The sequence below is a fragment of the Dasypus novemcinctus genome, chromosome 23, assembly GCF_030445035.2.
Source record: "Dasypus novemcinctus isolate mDasNov1 chromosome 23, mDasNov1.1.hap2, whole genome shotgun sequence".
Classification (NCBI taxonomy): Eukaryota; Metazoa; Chordata; class Mammalia; order Cingulata; family Dasypodidae; genus Dasypus; species Dasypus novemcinctus.
Genome location: NC_080695.1, coordinates 26847630 through 26866658, shown reverse-complemented (window position 1 = coordinate 26866658; position 19029 = coordinate 26847630). Strand labels below are relative to the sequence as shown.

The 19029-nt window shown below is 43.9% G+C and overlaps 1 pseudogene; it reads right to left on the bottom strand.

The window, feature by feature from the left end:
- LOC101416403 (septin-14-like) overlaps positions 1-19029 on the bottom strand; it is a 92564-nt pseudogene that overhangs the window by 29708 nt on the left and 43827 nt on the right.

The window sequence follows — 19029 nt, the reverse complement described above, 5'->3', positions numbered from 1 at the left end:
ACTGCCAAACTGTCCTCCAGAATGGTTGGATCCTTCTGCATTCCCACCAGCAGTGGATGAGTGTTCCCCTTTCTTCACATCCTCTCCAGCATTTGTATTCTTCTGTTTTTTTCATAGCTGCCAATCTTATGGGAGTAAGATGGTATCTCATTGTAGTTTTGATTTGCATTTCCCTAGAGATTTGGAGCATTTTTTCATGTGCTTTTTAGCCATTTGTATTTCTTCTTTGGAGAAGTGTCTGTTTAAATCTTTTTCCCATTTTTTAAATGGGTTGTTTATCTTTATTTTCAAGATATATGAGTTCGTTATATATGCAAGTTATAAGTCTCTTATCAGATATATGGCTGCCAAATATTTTCTCCCACTGTGTGGGCTCCCTTTTTACTTTCTTGACAAACTCCTTTGAGGTGCAGAAGGCTTTAATTTTGAGGAAGTTCCATTTATCTATTTGTTCTTTTGCTGCTCGTGCTTTTGGTAAGATATTCATGAAGCCATTTCCTATTACAAGGTCCTGTAGATGTTTCCCTAAACTGCTTTCCAAGGTCTTTATGGTCTTGGCTCTTATATTTAGGTCTTTGATCCATCTTGAGTTGATCTTTGTATAAGGTGTGAGATGGTAATCCTCTTTCATTCTTCTACATATGGATATCCAGTTCTCCAGGCACCATTTGTTGAATATGCCATTCTCTCCCAGTTGAGAGGGTTTGGTGGCTTTATCGAATATTATATGGCTATATATATGAGGTTCTATATCAGAACTTTCAATTCGATTCCATTGGTCTGTGTGTCTCTCCTTATGCCAATACCATGCTGTTTTCACTACTGTAGCTTTGTAGTATGTTTTGAAGTCAGGTAGTGTGATTCCTCCAATTTCGTTTTTCTTTTTCAATATGTCTTTGGCTATTTGGGGCCTCTTTCCTTTCCAAATAAATTTCATAGTTAGTTTTTCTAGTTCCTTAAAGAAGGCTGTGTTGATTTTTATTGGGATTGCATTGAATGTGTAGATCAGTTTTGGTAGGATAGACATCTTAATAATATTTAGTCTTCCTATCCATGAACAGGGAATATTCTTCCATTTATTTAGGTCTTCTTTGATTTCCTTGAACAGTCTTGTATAGTTCTCAGTCTATAAGTTTTTTACCTCTTTAGTTAAATTTATTCCTAAGTATTTGATTTTTTTTTATTTTTTTTATTTTTTTTATTTTTTATTGACTTTGTAATAATATTACATTAAAAATATATATGTGAGGTCCCATTCAACCCCATCCCCCCACCCCCCCTCTCCCCCCCCCCCAACAACACTCGTTCCCATCATCATGACACATCCATTGGATTTGGTAAGTACATCTTTGGGCACCTCTGCACCTCATATACATTGGTTCACATCATAGCCCATACTCTCCTCCATTCCATCCAATGGGCCCTGTGAGGATTTACAATGTCCGGTGATTGCCTCTGAAGTACCATCCAGGGCAGCTCCATGTCCCAAAGACGCCTCCACCTCTCATCTCTTCCTGTCTTTCCCCATACCCTTCGTCCACTATGTCCACTTTTCCCATTCCAATGCCACCTCTTCTATGTGGACATTAGATTGGTTGTGTCCATTGCACCTCTATGTCAAGAGGAGGGTCAGATTCCACCTGGATGCTGGATGCAATCCTCCCATTTTCAGTTGTAATCACTCTAGGCTCCATGGTGTGGTGGTTTCCTTCTTCAACTCCATCTTAGCTGAGTGTGGTAAGTCCAATAAATCAGATTGTAGGTGCTGGAGTCTGTTGAGGCTTAGGACCTGGCTATCACATTGTCAGTCCAGAGATTCAAATCCCCTAAATATATCTTAAACCCCAACATTAACTGCACCTCCAGCACATTGGCATGAAAGTCTTATGGAGGGAGATCCCATCTGAGTCCAGATTCATCACACATAAACACCATTTCCAAAGAGGGGCCATCTGCCCTGGTAGTTAACCCCATCGGCCATGACCATAACTCCCATGGGTCTCTTTAGTCCTCAAAGGAACCAATATCTGGGGGTTGTATCTGCTTTATCTGTCTCTCTGACTCTGCTCAGTTGTGCATGAGGGCAAACCTTCTGCCAGCCTCCAGACTCTTTTTTAGAAACTCGTAGCCATATAAACTCATTTCTCCTTTCCATTTCCCCCTTACTTTAGGTCAAACAGCATTTTAAAGTCATGGTATTTTATGTAGACATGGATATTCTGCTGATCCGCATTGAACCTTCCATATAAGGTCATTTTCCAGTTGCCTCATCAGTTGGTAGTTGATAGTGGTCCCTTGTTGCCAGGGAGGCTCATCCCCGGGTGTCATGTCCCACGCTGGGGGGAAGGCATTGCATTTACATGCTGAGTTTGGCTTCGAGACTGGCCACATTTGAGTAACATGAAGGCTGACAGGAGGAAATTCCCAGGCACAAAGTTGCTCTAGGCCTTGTTCTTATTTTGGGTTTATCAGCTCACAAGCATAGTCATTAGCATCAGGGGCTCACTGTTGAACCCTCACTCCCTCCCGGTCCCCGCCACTGTACCTGGGAGACTGTCGCTGCTTCCCTAGGGACCACGACAGAGCACCACTGGCCAGGAACCCAGTACCCTCCCTACTGTGGTTTTTAATTGTTGCCACTATGAGTATATCCAAACATTACCATGCACCCTGGACATATGTTCTGTACAGCTCCCTGTCAGCCATATATCACCTGTCATTGGTACCCCATACCAGTATCCCTCCATTGCCATTGTTGAAACACTCTGTGATCCAGAACTCCCCGAAATTTGAAGCCCAATATAATTTCATGGTCCCTTACTAGGGAATGGCATATAGCGATGAGTTTAAAGGATAGATAAAGAACTTGGATAAAGTTAGATAAAGAACTTAGATATAGAATGTTGACTTGAAAAAATTCCACATCCTATCTTTTTCTTTTTTTTTTCCCCTCCCCCCTAATTATTCAGCTTTTCTTCACAGGAGTCCTAGACCACAGCAATGTATATATATAATATACAGCACTCCCACACATCCACCAGAAAACCTTTTCCCTTCCACAGTGATACTCTTACGCCCTATTCATATCATATTTACTTAAAGTGATGTACAGAGTCTGAGACATTAGCTTTCTAACAAGGTGACATCTGTGCTTACATTGTGGTGCATACTTTAGGATACACAGTTCTTTACATTTTTTGTTATCCTATGTTTTACATTATGGTTTACATTATTAGTCTGTCATCTCCTATATGTTATAGTGTAATATTACATGTTTTATATCCATCCTTGTATACTCTCAAGAAACTCCTCTCTTACCCCCCATTTACTTTGGTTCCACACATTTAACGTCCATTTTCCCTTCTACCTTGGTGCCCTCAGTGATAGCCAACCTCCGTTTCCTGAGGAGCCACTTCCAGAGATAGATGGAATAGTGTTCAGGTCCTAACTTACTCAACTGCCCCAATGCCCTGGGAGCCACCCTTTCTCTCGAGGGATACAGTTCCCTCTATTTGATGGCATTAGTCCTCCCCAGGATGTGGGTCCACCCCCACTCTCACTACTTGGGTTTCTACCCCATGGTGTCACCCACTCTGGCAGAATGAGCATTTAGACCTTCCCCAGGAGCCTGTCCTGCATCAGACCCTCCCCTCCGAGCATTCTAAACAGGTAACCCTCTTTATTATATTTTGATATGATTTTGTCGGCATTTTACTCTCCACCAACACCTGACCCTCTCCTGTTGATTTTTTTATTTACTATTGTAAATGGTATTTGTTTCTTCATTTCCTCCTGATCTTGTTCATTATTGGTGTACAGAAATGCTACTGATTTTTGCGCATTTATCTTATAATCTGCAACTTTACTAAACTCATTTATGAGTTCTAGAAGCTTTGTTGTAGATCTCTTAGGGTTTTCTATGTATAGGATCATGTCATCTGCAAATAATGAAATTTTGACTTCTTCTTTTCCAATTTGAATGCCTTTTATATCTGGTTCTTGCCTCAGTGCTCGAGCAAGTACTTCTAAGACAATGTTAAATAGATGGGGAGACAGTGGGCATCCTTGTCTTGTTTAGAGGGAAGGATTTCAGGATTTCTCCATTGTAAATAATGTTGGCTGTAGGTTTTTCATATATACTTTATCATGTCCAAAATTTTCCTTGTATTCCGATATTTTGGAGTGTTTTTACCATGAAAGGGTGCTGTATTTTGTCACATGCTTTTTCTGTATCTATAGATATAATCATGGGATTTTTTCCTTCGTTCTGTTTATATGGTGTATTATATTGATTGATTTTCTTATGTTGAACCATCCTTGCATACCTGGAATGAATCCCACTTGGTCGTGATGTATAATTCATTTAATGTGTTTTGTTGAATATGATTAGCAAGTATTTTGTTAAGTATTTTTGTGTCTAGGTTCATTAGAGTAATTGGTCTGTAATTTTCCTTTCTTGTGGTGTCTTTGTTTGGCTTTGGTACTAGGGTAATGTTGGCATCATAGAAGGAGTTTGGCAATGTTTCTTCCATTTCAATTTTTTGGAATAGTTTCAGCAGGATTGCTGTTAGTTATTTCTGGAATGTTTTGTAGAATCCACCTGTGAAGCCATCTGGCCCTGGGCTCATCATAGTAGGGAGGTTTTTAATGACTGATTCTATCTCTTTACTTGTGATTGGTTTGTTGAGATCATCAATTTCTTCTTTCGTCAATATGGGCTGCTTATGTGTTTCTGGGAATTTGTCCATTTCCTCTGAATTGTCATTTTTGTTGGAATATAGTTTTTCAAAGTATCCTCTTAAGATAGTCTTTATTTCTGTGGGGTCAGTGGTGATTTCTCCTTTCTCATTTCTTATTTTGTGTATTTGCATCTTCTGTCTTTTTTTCTTTGTTAGTCTTGCTAAAGGTTTGTCAATTTTGTTGATCTTCTCAAAAAAACAGATCTTGGTCTTGTTTATCTTTTCAATTGCTTTCTTAATTTCTATTTCATTTATTCTGCTCTTATCTTTGTTATTTCCTTCCTTCTTCTTCCTGTTGGATTACTTTGTTGTTTTTTTTCCTAATTCCTCCTAATGTGCAGTTAGTTCTTCAATTTTTGCTCTTTCTTCTTTTTTGATGTATGTACTTATGGCTATAAATTTCCCTCTCAGTACTGCTTTTGCTGCATACCATAAATTTTGGTATGTTGTGTTATCATTATCATTTGTTTCAAGGTAGTCATTGATTTCTTTTGAGATTTCCTCTTTGACCCACTGTTTTTCTAAGAGTGTGCTGTTTAATTTCCAAATGATGGTGTGAAATCTGGGCCTCTGGCCCTTGCCAATTTCCAGCTTCACTCTGCTGTGGTCAGAGATATTATTTTGTATGATTTCGATCTTTCTGAATTCATTCAGCCTTTTTGTGGCCTAGCATATGGTCTATCTTGGAGAATGATCCATGTGCGCTTGAGAAAAATGTATATCCTGCTGTGTTTGGGTGTAATGATCTATATATGTCTATTAGATCCAGTTCCTCTAATATACTGTTCAAATATTTTGTTTCTTTAGTGATTCTCTTTTGAGATGTTCTGTCCAGAGTTGATAGTGGTGTATTAAAACCCCCTACTATAATTGTAGATACATCTATTCTTTCACTTAGTTTTTCCAGCATTTGCCTCACATATTTAGAGGCGCCTTTGTTAGGAGCATAAATATTTATGATTGTTCGATCTTATTGACAGATTGTCCCTTTCACTAATATGTAGTATCCTTCCTTGTCTCTCACAATTGTATCACATTTAAAGTCTATTTTGTCTGATGTTAATATAGCTACTCCTGCCTTTTTATTGGTTATTGTTTGCTTGTATGAGTATTTTCCAATCATTCATTTTCAGCATCCATGGTCTCTGGGTCTAAGATGTGTCTCTTGTAGACAGCATATGGATGGGTCATATTTCCTTATCCAATGTTCCAGTCTGAATCTTTTGAAGGTGAGTTTAATCCGTTGACATTCAGTGTTATTACTTTTAAGGAATTATTTGTGTTATCCATATTTTGATTGGACTTGTGTTTGTCATATTTTGTTTGTTTGTTTGTTTGTTTTCCCTTCTCTTTTTGTCTTTTTTGTTGCTCTTACACTCTCCTCCACTTCTGCCTGTCCTGTTTTTTCCTTTCTTCCTGCAGAACTCCCTTTAGAATTTCTTGAAGGGGAGGTTTCTTGTTGGCATATTCTTTCAGTTTCTGTTTATCTGTGAATATTTTGAACTCTCCATCATTTTTGAATGCTAGTTTAGCTGGATAGAGTATTCTTGGTTGGAAATTTTTTTCTTTTAGTACCTTGACTATATCATACCACTGCCTTCTTGCCTCCATGGTTTCAGATGAGAAATCAGCACTTAATGTTATGGAGCTTCCCTTGTATGTGATGATTTTCTTTTCTTTTGCTGCTTTTAGAATTTTCTCTTTGTCTTGGGCATTGGATAATTTGACAAGTATATGTCTTGGGGTGGGCCTGTTGGGGTTTATGATGATTGGGGTGCACTGTGCTTCTTGGATATGTACATCTGTCTCTTTCAGTAGATTTGGGAAGTTTCGGCCATTATTTCCTGCAACACTCCTTCTGACCCCTTTCCCTTCTCTTCTCCTTCTGGGATGCCTATAATACGTATGTTTGAGCATTTTGCATTGTCATTCAGGTCCCTAAGTCCTAGCTGGATTTTTTCTAGCTTTTTATCGACCAATTCTACTATTAGTTTGATTTGCGATGTACTGTCTTCCACATCACTAATTCTCTGCTCTGCCTCTTCTAGTCTGCTGATATTTGCTGCAAGTGTATTTCTGATTTCTTGAACTGTGGTATTCATTCCCATCATATCTGTTATCTTTTTGCGTATGTCTGCAATTTCCCCTCCAAATGTTGTCTTCATGTTGTTAACCTCTTCTTTTACTTCATTAAATTTGTTGGTGATAAATGTTCTGAAATCTTTAATTACTTGTGCAAGTTCTGCTACCCTTCCTGGTTTTTAGTTTGTTAATTGGATTCAGTCATGTTTTCCTGATTACTGGTTTGGTTTGTAGATTTTTGTTGCTGTCTGGTCATCATTTTATCTTGATGGGTTTAATCAGTCCCTTAGCTTCTTTGTCTAGTCTTGGGGATTAATTAGCTGTTGTTTTTGTGTAAGTGGTATATCTTCTCTTTGTCACTTTGTTCTTCTTATTCTAATTTCTTATTGCTGGTTGAGTTCACTTTGAAGGATAGTATTACGGCCAGGGAAAGGCAATTATGTAAGCAAGGAAAAAGTGTAAAGTAGTATTGGTGATAAATGTCAACAGAGCAACAATATGAGATCTGGGAGGGTGGATATTAGATTCATGTAAGTTGTGTAGTGTTATAGCAGTAGGTAGAGTACCTATAATGAGGTCGTCGACTGAATATGGGAGAAATATGGTATGAGTTAAAAAGCTATTGTTTTCGTGAGAGAGGGAAAGAGAAAAGAAAGGCAATAGTTTCAAGAGTGGATAAAAGAAAACAAAACAAAGGTATTAGAAATTAAGTGTTAGACACTTTGGGGATCAAAGAAAGGGAGGTGGGATATAAGAGAGACAGCAGATGATGAGGGATATCAAGATATAGGGGAAAGAGGATAGTGTAGGTAGCCAAAATCAATTCACACAGAAATGAGTCAGCGGAGGATGAGGAAACCCAGCAAATGTGAGGTGTTCCCTGCAGTGCCTATTGTATAATTAAGATAAAATAAAATAAGAAGAAAATGAGGGACAAGAGAGAGAAGGGGGGAAAAAAGAGAAGAAAGGAAGAAAGAAAAAGGGGGTGGGTAAAGGGAGGGGAACAAGTAGGGAAAAGAAAAAAATGATATAGAACAACCACAACAGCAACAACAACAACAACAAAAAAAAACCTAAATAACTGAAGGAAAAAAAAAGACTTTGGGGGATACACTGGTAGAAAAGACTAGGAGATAATGCAATGTTAGCAATCAGGACATTAAAAAAATAAAAAACCAAAATAAAATAAAAATAAAAACACAAAACAAAACAAAAAAGAAAAAATGCAAACGTTGAGGGCTAGGACATTCAAGGACCTCAGATGGACCTCAGGGCATCATGGATTCAGGGATGGAAAGTCTGAGATATTGAAGACTCAAGAGGTGTGAGTCTCTGGGGTGTGGGCCACCAGGGTTTAGGGGACTCAGACGTGGCAACCTCAAATCTGGTTAACAGGGACCCTGGGAGCACCGCAGTGCAACACAGCCTTCAGGGATTCCCGTAGCTGGGTGCCAGCACTATGGATGAGGTCACATCCGCAAACTCTATCTTATGTGTCTGAACCCCACAATTCACTCACTCACTGGGGTCTATTCTGTGGATGTATCACCAATTCGGCTTCAGGACACCTCCCACCCTGTAAGCCCCCAGAACAGCCACCTGGTGATGCCTCTACATTGCAGCCAATTTAATGATGCAGATCAGTAGCCAGGCCCGGGGGTGGGGCTCCAGCTGGAAACGCTGATAAGAGTCCAAAACTGAAATTCCCACACTTCGCAAAATATTCCCCTAATCGGCTTCCAGACATCTCCCACCCTGCCAGACCCTGTAACAGCCTCCTGGTGTCCTCTCTTTATTGCTAGCAATTTAAGTCTGCTGCAGATCGGCAGCTGGGTTTGAGGGGGCAGGGCTCTAGGCAGAAGTGCTATTATTTGTGTCCGCAATCAAAAATTCCCCGCTTCGCAATAAAACTCCCATTTGTCTCCCCAAATTGATCTGCAAAGGCCTCCTGTCCTATTAACCCCCCTTTAGCCCGCTCAGGGCTTATGAATTCACCAGTACTGCAGAGCCTCCAGAAATCGCTGTGGCATTGCAGGTGCCATGGCTCCACCCACCCCAGGAGGGAGCCTCCCAAGCGCAGCTCCCACCTTAGTGTAATAGAGTCTCAATTACATCTTATAGATGAATTTTCTCTGTTATCTTCCCACCAAATCGATGTCCAGACACCTCCTGCCCTGCAAAAATCCCGAAACAGCCTGGTCCTGAAGAACCTCCAACGCTGCCCAGCCGCTTCTTTGCAGGAGAGATTATCAGGTAAGCTCACTCAGCCACCATCTTGCCCCGCCCACTTTATCTAGTTTATGCCAAATCAAATGTCATGAATATTTTCCCCTTTGTTATTTGCCAATAGTTTTATAATTTTAGATCTTACATTTAGATCATTGATACATTTTGAGATTTTTTTTTGTATATGGCATCAACTTTATTCCAACTTTATTCTTTATTTTATCTTTATTTATTTTTAATGTTACATTAAAAAAATATGAGGTGCCAGTATACCCCCCCACCCCCCTCACCCCACTTCTCCCACAACAACCACCTCCTCCAACATCATGGGACACTCACTGCACTTGGTGAACACATCTCTGAGCACTGATGCACCACATGGTCAATGGACCACATTTAAGTTTACAACTTTATTCTTTTGTATTTGGCTATCCAGTTGTCACAGCACTATTTTTTGATGAGGCTATTCTTTTTCATTGAACAGACTTGGCACCCTTGTCAAAAATCAATTGGTCATCGGTGCATCAGTTTATTTCTGGATTTTCAATACTATTCCATTGGTCTAGGTTTTAGATTGCCAAATGGCTGCTGATGCAAAGTACCAGAAATGTGTTAGCTTTTATAAACTATATTTATTTGGGGTAAAAGCTCACAGTTCATGGTTCCAATTTGCGAAAAGTCCAACTTGATGTACCATAAGAGGTGCTGTCTCACCAAAGTCAGCTGCCTTGGGCTGAAGCAGGATGGTAGACAATCTGCCTGGTCTCTGCCTTCCATTTCAGGCTTCCTCTTGCTCATCAGCTAATACGATGTTGGATGTTGGATCTCTCAGGCTCACCTGCTCCACTTTCTTCCCAATTTCAGCTACAATCTGGCACAGAGCTTGTCTCTTTCCGGCCTCCATATCAGTCTCACCTATTCTGCTCTCTTCCCAAGTTTACCTGTAAGCTATCAGGCATATAGCAGGGCTGAGCTTCTCTTGAGCTTCTCCATGGGCCCAGCCACTGGGGGGCTTCATGCTTAAGTTATCCTCTCTCACACATTCTAGATGCAGAATCAGATATGCTGTTTCTTTTCCTCTGTCCACCTGGGGACAGAATCTTTTTATATCAGACCCAGCAAGGGGGGCAGAGACTCATTTGAGTCACACCTCACTGATTGAGGGAATAAAAAGCCCTAAAGCAATCTTATCAAGTAGTCTAATCAAAGTCCACCCAGCTAAATTTAATGCAATTAAAGGGTACCTCACCCAGAGGAATTAGTTTACTAACATAATCTTTCTCTTTTGGGGATTCATAAAATGATTTCAAACTTCCACAGTCCATATGTGTATTCTTAGGACAATACCACACTGACTTGTTGACTGTCACATTGAGGTGAGCTTTCTAATCAGAAATTGTGAGTCCTCCAACATAGTTCTTTTTAAAGACTATTTTGGCTATTTGGGGGCACCTTGCAATTCTATATTAATTTGAGAATTAGCATTTTGATTTCTGAATAAAAGTTGTTGGAATTTTTTTACTGGGATTCTGTTTAAAGATACTTAGATTACACAAATGTTACAAAAAATATATAGGGGATTCCAATATGCCCCTCTCTCTACCACTCCCACATTTTCCCACATTGACAACATCCCTTATTAGTGTGTTACATTTGTTACAATTGATGAGCACATTTTGGAACATTGCCACTAAGCATGGATTATAGTTTCTATTGTACTTAACCCTCTCTCGTGCACATTTTTGTAAGTTATTACTAGATCTACAATGGCCTATATCTGTCATTGCAATATCCTTCAGGAAAGTCCCAATTCCTGAAAATGCTCCCAAATTGTAGCTATTTTTCCTTCTTCCTCCCCTCAGATCCTCCAGTGGCCACTGCTTCCACTTCAATGATAAAAATTCTTTTGTTGCTAGAGTCACAATAAGTCTATAGTAGAATGAGTGTTAGTTTACTCTAGTCCATCAGTTATTCCCCAATCCTGAGGATCCTGGGATGGTGATGCCCACTCCACCTCTAATTGAGAAAGAGCATAGATACAATGGGACAGATGGAAGGGACTATCTTGTTTGCACTTGCAGAGTCTTTGTTCCTTGAGGTGGTCATTGTCCATCATCATCTCCTTGTTAGCTGTCCTGGGTCAGTCCAGTGAATGGGAAAGTAGGTGTGGCAACTCTGTTGAGATTCAGCACCCAGCTGGCACATGGAGAACCCAAAGATTTAAGTCTCTTGGACATATACCTATCAACTCTAGTACTAACTATATGTTCAAATAGTAGGGGCAGAAGAACATGTTTAGGGAAACCACAGCTGAGTCCATCTCTGTCACATTAAGGAGAATGAATACCAAAGTAGTGCCCCCTGGTAGGGCACCAAACTCCTGAGCTTTTAGCCCTGACTATAGTGTCTGGATGTCTCCAGAATGGTCATATGATCCAGCAATCCCACTGCTAGATATATACCCAAAAGATTTGAAAGCAGTCACATAAACAGTTACATGCACACCAATGTTCATAGCAGCATTATTCACTATTGCCTAAAGTTGTAAACAACCCATATGTCCATCAACAGGTGAATGGATAAGTAAACTCTGGTATATACATACAATGAAATATTACTCATCTGTAAGAAGGAATGCGGTATTAATAAACTGGATAACATGGATGAATCTTAAGGACCTTATGTTGAGTGAAGCAAGCTAGACACTAAAGGCAAAAATTACATTACCTCACTGATATGAATTAAGAAAATTGGGCAGACTCACAGAGTTAGAGTATGGATGGTAAGTTTACAGGAGATAGAAAGGGAAAGGAAGGTTATGAGTCAATGCCCATAGGGGCAAAATATATGATAAAGTAGAAGGGTATAGTTATGCAATGGATGGGCACAGCAGTGATGCTACTAGGTTGAGGGGTACTGGTCTGTGAGGGGGTAAGAGGGTGGGTTGGACTGTCCATGGCACTGGAGATTTTCAGGCATGTGGTTGAAACTACAATGTTGGGAATGTTCATTTGCCAAATATGGCAGGAGAGAATTACTTGTCTAGGGTGCTCAATGTGGTAGCATGCAAGAAAAGTCACACCTCGGCAGGCTTCTAGGGAATGTGTAGTGTTCATCTTTTCATATTGTGTTGTATCAGTGGGTGGAGACCCACACAATGAGTGGGAAGGTGTTGGACTCCCATCCTGGGGAGTCATGCTAGGTTTTCAAATATAGGGGTAGGTGTCACTTGAGAGCATAAGCAGTGCCTTAAAGGAGAGGACAGACCAGTAAGTCAATCTCTCAATGTTGTTGTAAGTAGCTCTAAGTCTTTTCCTCCAATGAGTTATTCTTGGTTGTTACCTTGCTCCCCAAAAGGAGGGGAAGGGAGGACAGAATAGATGGAACATAGGGCATTTTAGGGGTGATGGATTTGTACTACACATTATTGCAATGACGGATACAGACCAAGTTAAATTTCATCGAAGTTTATAAAAGTGTATGATCCAAAATATAAACCATAATGTAAATCATTTTTTGGTTAGTAGCAATGTTTCAATATTTGTACATCAATTGTTGTACATTTGTCAAATTCCAGCTGTGACTCTTCTTGAGAAAAGACAGTAAATAATGGAGAGTTGAGAGAGCTTGTTCCATGAGAAGCTGTTGAGGATGCAAAGTGAGTTCTGCCTGATGCATGTATATTTAATCAGTAGATGAGAAAAAGTTTATTTAGCAAAGGCTATCCTTAATAAATACAGGGGTAGATGTTTGGGAGGGTTGTTTTTCCTCATTCCAGTCTCATTGACAAGAAAAAGTGAGGGATATTTATTTGATTTAAACAAAGAGAGGTAGGGACAGGGATATAGGAGCTGTTGGCACATTGATATTGGTTAGTAAACCTTCAAACTAATAATTCCTGATTGTTCTCTGTGCATGCTTTGCTAGTCTCAGTTCTGTGGGGGAGGGGGAGTAGAAAGCGGAACTGGTCCTTAGGTGCGGCGGCTTCTCGGTCGGTAGAGGTGGGGTCTGGCTGCGGACAAGGGGTCGGTCCAGCTTAGGACGAGGGGTCGGTCCACTTGGGACGAGGGGTCGGTCCACTTGGGATGAGCGGTCGGTCCGGCAGCAGACGAGGGGTCGGTCTCACAGGGGTTGTGCGGTTCGGCTGACGGGGGTCCGCCCGGCGAAGCCGGCGACGAAGGGGTGGCCCGGAGAAGCAGGTGACGAACTGGGGACAAGGGAGGCCAGGCCCTGGTCGGGGGCTCTCAGGACTGGAGGGCGCACGGCAGAAGAACTACCACAGAGACAAGGTAAACATGCAAGTCCACTTTATTGAGGGAGAGGCAACAGTTTTATAGGGGCTGGGGAAGGCTGATTGGTCAAAGCCACGCCCCTGTTCTGATTGGTTGCCAGAGAAAGGTCAGTGGGCGGTACTGGATGGGGGAGGGGTGGTGATTAGGGATTGGCTGTTGCTGTTGCTGGGGGAAGTGGCAGGGTTTAGTGATTGGTGGCTGCTGTTGCTGGGGTAGAGGGCAGACTTGAGTTTCCCGCCCACGCCTGGCTGTTGCTGCTGTCAGGGGAGGGGAAAAGGGCAGACTGGATTTTTCCGCCCACTCCTGGCTGTTGCTGCTGTCAGGGGAGGGAAAAAGGGCAGACTGGAATTTTCCGCCTGCCTGCGCAGGGAGAAAGAAGAAGAAGGGTGCCGCCCCACAAGGCATGGTGTGGTGCCATCCGGGAGGAGGGGCGGTGGCGGAAGCATGGCTCCGAGAAGGGGAGACCCGAGGGCACTCTGCACCCATGCCGAGCTTCCTTCAGGGGTGGTGTGGGCCCGATCAACCACCCTATTATGGGGGCAGCGGAATTAGGCCTACCGCGGCCACTCCCCCGCCAGGCCAGCAACCACACTTCAGCCCGAGGGGTGACCGCATTTCCCCCTTCTTTACAAATAAGGGCCAGGATGGCAGCAGCAACAAGTAGCCGAGGTCCAAGAGGCAGTAAGCAATGAGGGAAGCAGGGCTGAAGAGGGAGGTGAGTATGAGGGGGATATAAATGTACGATTTGGGGGGCGGTATCTTGCCGTTGCAAGCAAGGGTGGCCAATGTCCAATTCTCATTGATCTCAGCGGCTATAAGGTCCATCTGCTGTTAAAAGTTTAGGATGACAGCGCGTTACAGGTAGTTGATCTCTTCTTGGCGGCGAAGAGCGGCAGAGGCAGACTGTGTGATGGTCTGGAGGATCGCAGCTGTGAGGACAAGTCGCGTCAGGGCACCAGCAGTGGTGGTGGCGGCAGCGTCGGGAGTGGTGGAGATGTAGGCGAGGACAGCAAGAAGGCCAAAGTCTCCACGGGCGAGAGAGAGGCTGATGTTAATGGGGCGGGCCGACATGGGGCGGCCCAATCTGCAACGCAATGGGGGTTCAAGCAAAAAAGGAGGGGGGCGGGGGATGAGAAAGGACGCTTTGGATGGCTGAGAAGAGGGTGAGGTCGAGACAGGAGAAGCTCCACAGAAGTATGGGGAGGCAAGAGCAGAAGCGTTATTGGATGCTAGAAGGCAGGCTGCGGGCCGGGGAAAGTGGGTTGCGGGCCATTTAGCGGGGCTGGAGCTGCTTGAGAGAGATGGTGGCATGGGGGGGCCGCGGTTACAGAAGACTTGGGGCTGTTTCAAAGAGATCTTACACCGGTGAGTGTCTAGGAGACCGGCAAGGGCCCGAACTTGTGGGGCTTGCTTAGCAGATAGGATGTTACCCCATTGCTAATTGGCCTTTTGGAGCCGATAAGAAAGGAGCCCTTACCTTGAGAGTGTGGCGATGGGAGCCGAGGTGTGCGGTGAGACGAGGGGTCGGAGTCGGTGGGGCTCCGACGGTGGTCGCGGGCCAAGAGAAGGCCCCGACGAGGGGGAGGGCGGAACGACGAGCAGTGGAGCAAGGCAAAGGGGAGCAAGCACGGAGGGGAGAAGGCAGAGGTGAAGGCAGGGGTGGAGGTGCTCAGGCACGCGCTCCTGAGAGTTTTATTGGCGCCTCTTAATCATAGCGGGTTGGTATAAGCCCCCCGACATGGAAGGAGAAAGCCATCCAGCGATTCTCCCAGACTGCCGTGGATCATATGAGGTCACCAAGGTTCAGGAGCAGCAATGCAGAGCAAAAAGATAGGGGTGAGAAGAGAGGAGGGCATAGGGCTGTGGGAGGGTTACTTCAGACATGCAAGCGCACGCTCCTGAGAAATCCAAGGCTCCTCTTAATCATAGCGGGTCGGTATAAGCCCCCGACATGGAAGGAGAAAGCCATCCAGCGATTCTCCCAGACCGCCGTGGATCATATGAGGTAGCCAAGGCTCAGGTAGTAGCAATGTTGCATGAGAGAAGCCCCACGGTGAGAAGAGGGGGGTGGGCCGCCAGGTTATGGAGTGAGGCTGTGGTGGGGTTGCTTTGCCCCACGTTGGGCGCCAGCTGCGACAGCTTACTCGGTTGGTAGAGGTGGGGTCTGGCTGCGGACGAGGGGTCGGTCCAGCTTAGGATGAGGGGTCAGTCCCACTTGGGACGAGGGGTCGGTCCCACTTGGGATGAGCGGTCAGTCCGGCAGCAGACGAGGGGTCGGTCTCACAGGGGTTGTGCGGTTCGGCTGACGGGGTCGTCCGGCGAAGCCGGCGACGAAGGGGTTGCCTGGAGAAGCAGGCGACGAACTGGGGACAAGGGAGGCCAGGCCCTGGTTGGGGGTTCTCAGGACTGGAGGGCGCACGGCAGAAGAACTACCACGGAGACAAGGTAAACACGCAAGTCCACTTTATTGAGGGAGAGGCAACAGTTTTATAGGGGCTGGGGAAGGCTGATTGGTCAAAGCCATGCCCTGTTCTGATTGGTTGCCGGAGAAAGGTCAGTGGGCGGTACTGGACGGGGGAGGGGTGGTGATTAGGGATTGGCTGTTGCTGTTGCTGTTGCTGGGGGAAGTGGCAGGGTTTAGTGATTGGTGGCTGCTGTTGCTGTGGTAGAGGGCAGACTTGAGTTTCCCGCCCATGCCTGGCTGTTGCTGCTGTCGGGGGAGGGGAAAAGGGCAGACTGGAATTTTCCGCCCTGTGCCTGTGCAGGGAGAAAGAAGAGAAGGGTGCCGCCCCACAAGGCATCGTGTGGTGCCATCCGGGAGGAGGGGTGGCCGTGGAAGCATGGCTGCCGAGAAGGGGAGACCCGAGGGCACTCTGCACCCATGCCAAGCTTCCTTCAGGGGTGGCGGTGGGCCCAACCAACCACCCTATTATGGGGGCAGCAGAATTAGGCCTACCGCGGCCGCTCCCCCACCAGGCCAGCAAACCACACTTCAGCCCGAGGGGTGACTGCACTTAGGTTCATACATTGCTCATTATACTTTTTATTTCTTAAGATTTATTTATTTATTTCTCCCCTCTTCCCTTGTTGTTTTGCACTTGCTGTCTGCTCTCTGTATCCATTTGTTGTGTATTCTTCTGTGTTTGCTAGTCTTCTCTCTAGATGGCATCAGGAACTGTTTCTGGGACCTTCCAGAATTGAAGAGAGGCACTCAATCTCTTTTGCCACCTCAGTCCCTGGTCTGCTGCAACTCTTATTGTCTCTCTTCTGTGTCTCTTTTTGTTGCCTCATCTTGCTGCATCAGCTCTGTGCTCAGGGCCACTCTCCATGCAGGCCAGCACTCTGTATGGGCCATCTCATCACGTGGGCCATCTTGTCTTCTCTAGGAGGCCCTGGGAATTGAACCCTGAATCTCCAATAAGGTAGATGGGAGCCCAAAGGCCTGAGCTACATATGCTTCCCCCTCATTATTCTTAAAAGAGGGAAGTGAAAGTTTTAACAGGTTGATAAGGGAGGGGCTATTCTAGTGGGTTAGTACATTGCAGTTTCATTAAGAGTGATTTTTTTGTTTCAGAGTCTGTACATCAGTTTCAGTAAATATGATATGAATAAGTTAAAAGATTATCACTATGGAAGGGAAAAGATTTTATGGTGGATGTGTGGGAGTACTGTATATTGTATATATGAATTACTGTGATCTAAGGCTCTTGTGAAGAGAAGCTCAATAATTAGGAAAAAAGAAAAGAAAAAGATAGGATGTAGAATTTTTCCAAATCAATACATATTCTAGATCTAACCTTTAAACTTGTCGCTATATTCCATTTTACTAGTAAGGGAACCTGACATTATATTGGGCTTCACTTTTCAGGAAGTTTTGGATCACAGAGTGGTTCAACAATGGCAGTGGAGGAATACTGGTATGGGATGTTATTGACAGGCGATATATGGTTGACAGGGAGTTATACAGGGCACATGTCCAGGGTGCATGGTAATGTTTGGATATACTCATAGTGGAAACAATTAAAAAAAATAGCTGAGGGGTACTGGGTTCCTGGCCGGGGGTGCTCTGTCATGTCCCTAGGGGAGCAGCGGCAGTCCCCCAGGTGCAACAGTAAGAACCAGGAAGGAACGAGGGTCCAACAGTGAGCCCCTGATACTAATAACTATGCTTGTGAGCCTATACGCCTGAAATCAGAACAAGGCCTAGAGCAGCACTGTGCCTGGGAGTTTCCTCCTGACAGCCTTCATGTTACTCAAATGTGGCCAGTCTCAAAGCCAAACTCAGCATGTAGATGCAGTGCATTCCCCCCAGCATGGGACATGACACCTGGGGATGAGCCTCCCTGGCACCATGGGATCACTACCAAATATCAGTTGTTGATGCAACTAGAAAATGAACTTGAATTAAAGGTTCAACGCGGATCAGGAGAATATCCCTATCTACATATAATAACATGACTTTAAAATGCTGTTTGACCTAATGTAAGGGGGAAATGGAAAGGAGAAATGAGTTTATATGGCTATGAGTCTCTAAAAAAGAGTCTGGAGGTTGCCAGAAGGATTGCCATTATGCTCACCTGAGCAGAGTCTCAGAGACAGTTAAAGTAGATACAACCCCAGGTATTGGCTCTTTTGAGGGCTAAAGAGACCCACAGATTCTATGGTCATGGCAGATGGGTTCACTGCCATGTCAGTTGGCCCTTCTTTGGAGCTGGTGTTTCTGCATGATGGAGCTGGACTCAGATGGGATCTCTTTTCACAAGCCTTTCATGCTACTTTACTGGAATTGTAGTTGGTGCTGGGGTTTAAGATATATCTAGGGGATTTGAATCTCTGGACTGACAATATGATAGCCACACCCTGAACCTCAACAGACTTCAACTCCTACACTCAGATTTATTGGACTTACCCCACTCAGCTAACATGGAGTTGAAGAATGTCAGCCACCACACCATGGAGCCTAGAGTGCCTACAACTGAAAGCAGGAGGATTGCATCCAGTATCCATGTGGAATCTAAGCCCCTCTTGACATAGAAGTGCAATGGACACAACCAATCCGAGGTCCACAAAGAAAATGTGGCATTAGTGTGGGAAGGGTGGCCATGGTGGCTGATGGGTATGGGGAATGGGAGGAAGAGATGAGATGTGGAGGTGTTTTCGGGACTTGGAGTTGTCCTGGGTGGTGCTTCATGGACAATTACGGGACATTGTAGATCCCCCCAGGGCCCACTGGATGAAACATGGGAGAGTGTGGGCTATGATGTGGACCATTGACCATGAGGTGCAGCGATGCCCAGAGATGCACTTACCAAATGCAATGGATGTGTCATGATGAGGGGAGAGAGTGTTGCTGTGGGGGGAGTGGGGGAGGGGTGGTGGGGTTGAATGAAACTTCATATTTTTTGAATGTAATATTTTTTTAAAAAATGAATAAAAATTTTAAAAAAGAGTGATTTTTTTCTATTTAGGTAAAATTTTCCTCAAGGTGTTCTTTCTTTTAACTGTGAATATTTTAGTGTTTAGAACTAATTAAAGCTAGTCTTGCTGGAGCTGCTAAACACAACCAATTTCTCTCCACAGGCTTTTGGTAAGAGCTGGATCACAAACAAAGAGAAATGGAAACTTTTACAACCTAGGGATGATGAGAGATGGGTCATGGTCTGCTACAAAGCCAATGGCAGTCCAAAATC